The sequence below is a fragment of the Alligator mississippiensis genome, chromosome 1 (assembly GCF_030867095.1).
Source record: "Alligator mississippiensis isolate rAllMis1 chromosome 1, rAllMis1, whole genome shotgun sequence".
In the NCBI taxonomy this organism is placed as follows: Eukaryota; Metazoa; Chordata; order Crocodylia; family Alligatoridae; genus Alligator; species Alligator mississippiensis.
In genome coordinates, this window is record NC_081824.1 from 386,632,739 (window position 1) to 386,638,903 (window position 6,165).

The 6,165-nt window shown below is 44.2% G+C and overlaps 1 pseudogene; it reads right to left on the reverse strand.

Moving 5' to 3' along the window:
• Positions 1–1,806: 1,806 nt before the first annotated feature.
• On the reverse strand, positions 1,807–1,987 carry LOC132247952 (U2 spliceosomal RNA; annotated as a pseudogene).
• Between the last annotated feature and the right edge of the window lie 4,178 nt (positions 1,988–6,165).

Here is a 6,165-nt window from a genome sequence, read left to right on the forward strand (position 1 = left end):
CCCCGGGGCCAGGCCACCGGAAGAGAGACATTCGCCACTATCCCTGCTGCCGCCTGACTCCGGAGGCCGGGGGACAGGCGAGGGGAGGAGGACCCCTGAAGGCCCCTCCCCCCCACCCGCTAAGTCTGCCTCGTCGGTGGCTACATCCGACGGGGCGGGTGGTGTGGCAGCCGGAACGGGGTCCGGCTCTGTAGTGGGGGGGTCCTCGGCACTGGCCGAGGAGGGGTCTGTCAGGGATGGGGTGTCCTGAGAGGCCCCCCTCATCTCCCTCTCTTTTTCGGGTGGTAGGGAGGACGCCCGAGCCCCATCATGCGATGAGGCTCCAGCACCGCAGTCCCCGGCCACCCCAGCCACTTCGGCCGGGGCAGGCAGGGGGCAAGGGGAGGCGTCCGCCTCTCCACCCGGTGGGGCTGCCGCACCGAGGGCAGGGGGCGCCACAGACGGGGGAGGGGGCGGCGGGGCCATGGTAGCAGCACCAGCCCCTCGGCTGGACGATGGCTTCCCGCTGGAGACCCCGGTCCCCTGAGATGGAACGGAGGGGGAAGGAGGTCGGGAGGAAGAGCTCCCAGCCTCCCTGGGCCTGTCGCGTGCCCCAGAGGTCGACGCGCCGTCTCTCGGCGCTGCCGCAGGCGGCGATGGTCCGGCCGCCTTGCCCCGAGGGCACTGCGCGGCCAGGTGGGAGGAGCCCCCGCACTTGAAGCACGTGGTCTCTCCCACAGACAGATAGATAATAAACCGCCGCCCCTCGAGCGTGAGGCTCAGGGAGCGAGGCAGCGACTGGGGGCCCTCCTTGAGGAGCATGAAGACCTGCCTCCGAAAGGACAGGACGTGCTTGCCCTGAGGGTTCTTGTTTCCCATCGGCAGGCGGCGAAAAGGACTCGCAGGAAGCCCATAGGCCTCGAGTCCCCTGGCCAGCTCCCGATTGGAAACGTGCGGTGGGACGTTGGAAATCACCACCCTCACTGCCTGAGTCTCTAGGGGCGTGACAGGGTAGTGGATGCCCGCAATGTCCAGGCCCTCCGCACACACCCTGTCAACCAAGGCGGGCTTGCTCAAATAGATCATCGGGACCGTGTTCACGCGCCCCGCGTAGCGGATGGTACGCCATCCCAGGAGGGCGGCCAGAGCCTCCACGCAAGCCTCGAGCCCCACATGGAGAGGGGCATGAACCCTCAGGCCATGAGACAGTGGGAGGTCCTGAGAGACATCCTCATGCCAGCTGCCAGGCGTAGGAGCCGCCATTCCTCGCCAGGACAGGGTTAAACTGCGAAGCGCAGCAAAAAAAAAAAAAAAAAAAAAAAAAAAAAAAAAAAAAAAAAAAAAAAAAAAAAAAAAAAAAAAGCCTCAGGCTGACAGGGGGGACTGGGAGGGGGCTGAAAACGCCCCCAAATCGGCCTGAGGGGGGGCAGAGCAACCCTGCAGGGGCTCAGGGCAAGCCCCAAGGCAGGGGCAGATGGCAGGGACCAAGGGAAGGGGCCCTGGGGGAGGGAGGCAGCAGAAATCAAAGGGACAACTCAGGCGGGGGTGGGGGAGGGGCAGAGACAAACGAGGCTGCCAGAGCCCAGGGGAAAATGGCTCAGAAAGTGGGGGGAAGGGGCAGGGGGGGGGTCCCCAGGGACAGGGTGGGGAGAGGCAAGGGTTTTTTTTGGGGGGGACAGGAAAAGGGGGGCAGGGAGTGCGAGGCAACGAGCTGAAAGCACCTGAGCTGGAGGAGCTTAGAAGGGCTTCAGCTGTCGGCGGCCATCTTGAAAGAAAGAAAGAAAGAAAGAAAGAAAGAAAGAAAGAGGCGTTTATTCCAGGGAGGGTGACAAATGAAAGAAAGAAAGAAGCACTATAATACCAGGCTGATGCATGGAGGGGATGGAGCAAGCTCCAGTTCCACCTCCCAGGACCAAAAATGTGCTCAATACACAGCCTCCAATGGAGGACGTATCAGATATTACAGCTGATAAGAACAAGTGAAGCTGCAAATAAGGAAACAAGATTTGCCTTACCGGAGCAGTTCATTTATTTGCCTAGTTGGGTATTCCTGCATCCATTGGTGGCCAGGACTTGATATTACAGATGAAAGAGAAAACCTCCACAGTGTACCCAGCCAGTTACTTAATGCTACAAATACTTGACCTACAGTATACTGCCTAGTGCAATGTCAGTTTAATTTTAAATGACTGAAGCCATTAGCTGTAATACTGCTTACATCCTCTTAGAATTAATAGGGCTAGCATGAGATTACATCCATGCAGAGTTATAATGTGGGTTAGAACTCTTGGGTGCAGGTACATAGAGTTAAGCAGACACTGATTTTTCTGCTCCCCTCCTGGCTTTTTCCTTCACCTCCAAGGATGAAGATGGAAGGGGACCAGTAGCAAATGAGGAGAACATTTTTTCTATTCCTGCACATCCACCAACACAGCAAGTCTGTTGAGCGCTCAGTGGTTTTCTTACATTCTGAATGCAATCTGCCACTAGAAAGTGTCCCTGATATTTACATTATATTTTAATTTTTTTTTTAATGTAATCCCACTGCAGGAAAGCCTGGTTACATTGAAGACAATGAAAGCATTGCCACTGACTTCAGTGAGACCAGGATTTCATTCGTTATTGTTTACTGATTATTTTTATTCTGCTATCACCTGGACATATTAACATTGCTCTAAATTTCCTTTGACAGGTCAATATTTTTTATGTTAAGGTGTCAAGAGCTGAATGTAGTATTCCAGGCTTGGCTAATCAGACTTACACAGTGCAGTGCATTTGTAACATCTCCCAGTATTCTCTCACCTGACAAGGCCATGGGTGCTTTGTTTACTACTTTCTTTAGATCATTAATGAAGAGAAGGCATGAAGCCTACAGGACCCAACTAGATACCTCCTAAATTAAATACCTTGCCTTCTATCATTAGTCTTTAGAGCTCAGCATGTATTTTTCAAGCTGTGTGACAGCAATTGTATCCAGCTCCATTTCAATGAAAGATTAAAGGTTTCACAATATAATTACTCAAACACTTCACTAAAATCTGATATATGGATTATATCACTTCATTCCTTTCATCCACTAATTTCATAATTTTTCCAATAAACCATCTCTGGTATTTTTAGTTCCATTGAAAACCATGCTGCTTAATATTCATGGTTCCATAATCTTCTAGATATCAAGAGAACAGAGTTATCAAATACATGTCCATTAGTTATGGAGGTTAGACTTACCAAACAGTATATGCCAGAATTAGTTTGTTTTCCAAATTACTTCTTTCCATTTTTGGAAAAAAAAATCATTTCTGATTGTATTAACCAGCTTATATTCTCTTTTAGATTTCTTCACATATAATGTTTAAAAGCTTTTCCGATTATTTAGATCTTTGGCTAGAAAAGAAAAGACAAAATCCCTCCACTTTTCCCTTGATGTTTCAAATGACTCTGATCTTGTTTGGTTGCCCCTGACATTTTTCCTTTCCTTTGTTTTTGACTTCAGATCTTTGTTTTAATGAAAACTTGTTCAACTTTATGACATTTCTTGTTGCCTTTCAGAGGAATTGCATGTTTTCCTTTTTGGGTTTTTTTTAAAACATCTTTTAGCATTCTCTCTGCCTATTTTCCAGTCTTACAGTCTTTTTCCCATTTCACATTGCTCCTCAGATGTCTTCATTCTCCCAAATATGCTTTGTTGAATTTTAATACCCTTCCAGGAGTGCACCCTGTCAATTCTTTCCTTATTGTATTAAATGTGAGTAGCTTGCAATCTCTGATTCCAAACTTCCTTGCTTTTTATTCCATCCCAATATCATAAAGAAGCAGATACAAGCTGTTCCTGTGGCTATATTCTTTAATTTCTGAAAAAAAATCCCTTCTATATGTCTTGGGAACCTCATCCAGGGTACATGTCTTTATTTATCTAGTAGAGGCCACCATGGAAATAGAATTCTGTCCATACAAATTCCTGATATTCATTAGGATATATCACTCACTAGCTTCTTTATGATATTGGAATGGAATAAAAAGCAAGGAAGTTTGGAATCAGAGATTGCAAGCTACTCACATTTAATACAATAAGGAAAGAATTGATAGGGTGCACTCTTGGAAGGGTATTAAAATTCAACAAAGCATATTTGGGAGAATGAAGACATCTGAGGAGCAATGTGAAATGGGAAAAAGACTGTAAGACTGGAAAATAGGCAGAGAGAATGCTAAAAGATGTTTTAAAAAAAACCCAAAAAGGAAAACATGCAATTCCTCTGAAAGGCAACAAGCAATGTCATGAAGTTGAACAAGTTTTCATTAAAACAAAGATCTGAAGTCAAAAACAAAGGAAAAGAAAAATGTCAGGGGCAAAGTAATTTGAAAAATCAAGGGAAAAGTGGAAGGATTTTGTCTTTTCTTTTCTAGCCAAAGATCTAAATAATCGGAAAAGCTGTTAAACATTATATGCGAAGAAATCCAAAAGAGAAAATAAGCTGGTTAATCACTGATTTAAATCAGCAAGTCAAAAGTCCTATTTAAATCATTGATTTTTATCAACTTTCCCATTGTATAGAGGGGTTTTTTTGTTTTTAAAAAAAGGTGTATTTTCACTGGTTGATATGATAATTAAAACATATTGATTTACACTTAAATATATTTTTACAGTAGATTTAGTAAAATGTTCCTAAGTACACATAATAATAATAATAATAATAATAATATATAGATGTAGATTACATACACAGAGAGCTTAACAAATTTGGATTATAAAATGGTGAAATACATTTTTCTTATGTACTAGATAATTAATTTTTTGTTCATGTTTGTATCAAGCTGAATAAAAATAGCAACTTAAAATTAATTAAACACACAAAACAGCACTTCAAATTTATTAAGGAAAACTTGAATATGTTGGATACAGGTACACATTTACAACTAACTACTTTATTAAACACTAGTATTAACTGTTATACTATGAGAAGAATGAACTGTGGTTAGTAAATTAAACCAATTATTTCAGGTTACCCTGCGGGAACATTTTCTAAAATGTCCAAGTGAAAGTCATGTGAATTTAAGTTCCTACTTGCCTACTTCTCTTTAAAATGATATGAGTAATTTTTTACCTAGGTTGTTTTAAAAAATTTTACCCCCTTTCTATGAAGTGTTTAGTACTCATAAATCTCATCCCTCTCCCCTTTTTAATTCATAGGCTAGAAGAGAAAAACAAGCTTTCCTGCCTCTTTTCAACTCCTCACTGATTTTTCAGCTTGGACTGAACCAGTTCAAATGAAGCAAATTTTCTTTCTGCACCTACAGAGGAGGCTACTCCTGGTAAAAGCTGGTTTAATGCTTCAACAAACTCTGGTTCCAGGTGCCTGGCTAGTGACTTCCACCAGTTCAGTGGTGTGACTGTCTTTAAAACTTCCTTAGCAAATATGCACTGCTTGAATGGTTACCTTCTAGCCCTGATACTGATTATGGTTGGCATAGATTCATAGATTGTAAGGCCGGAAGGGACCTCGGAAGATCATCAGGTCCAGCCCCCTGCACCTAGCAGGAAAGATAACAGGGTCAGGTGACCCCAGCAAGGTGACTGTCTAGTCTCCTCTTGAAGATTTCCAGGGTAAGTGATTGCACCCCCTCTGGAGGGAGCTTATTCCACAGTCTGGACACCCTGACTGTGAAGAAGTTTTTCCTAATGTTAAGCCTGAATTGATCTTCCAGGAGTTTGGGCCATTACTCCTGGTTTTCCCCTCGGGTGCCCTGGTGAACAGTTGCTCACCAAGCCATGATTGACGGGTGATTAGTAGATGCCCATGTCATAGCAAAATTTTCCTCTCAGGCAGCTAGGTATCTACCTTGGTACTTTGTGTTAAGAATATTGGCAAGAAAATGAGGTGGAGTGAGTGCTTGATCCTTCTGCTTCCTTCCTACTACCTGCAATTTAACTTTGCTCTTGGATATTTAATGTTTCTTGAAGTTCTTTCTAAATTTCAACAGCATCCACAGTACAGCAGCAATCTTTCTGTAGTTTGTCCGAGGCTGTGGAAATAGGTTTTAATAGATTTAGCATATCTTCTATATTTCTCTTTAGTGCAATGTTGACTATTTTAGCTGTGATACTACCATCAGTTTTGTCATGATTTTCTTCACAGGTGGCCATTTGAATAGGCCAGTTCTTAATAAATAGCTAAAAGCAGTCAACCA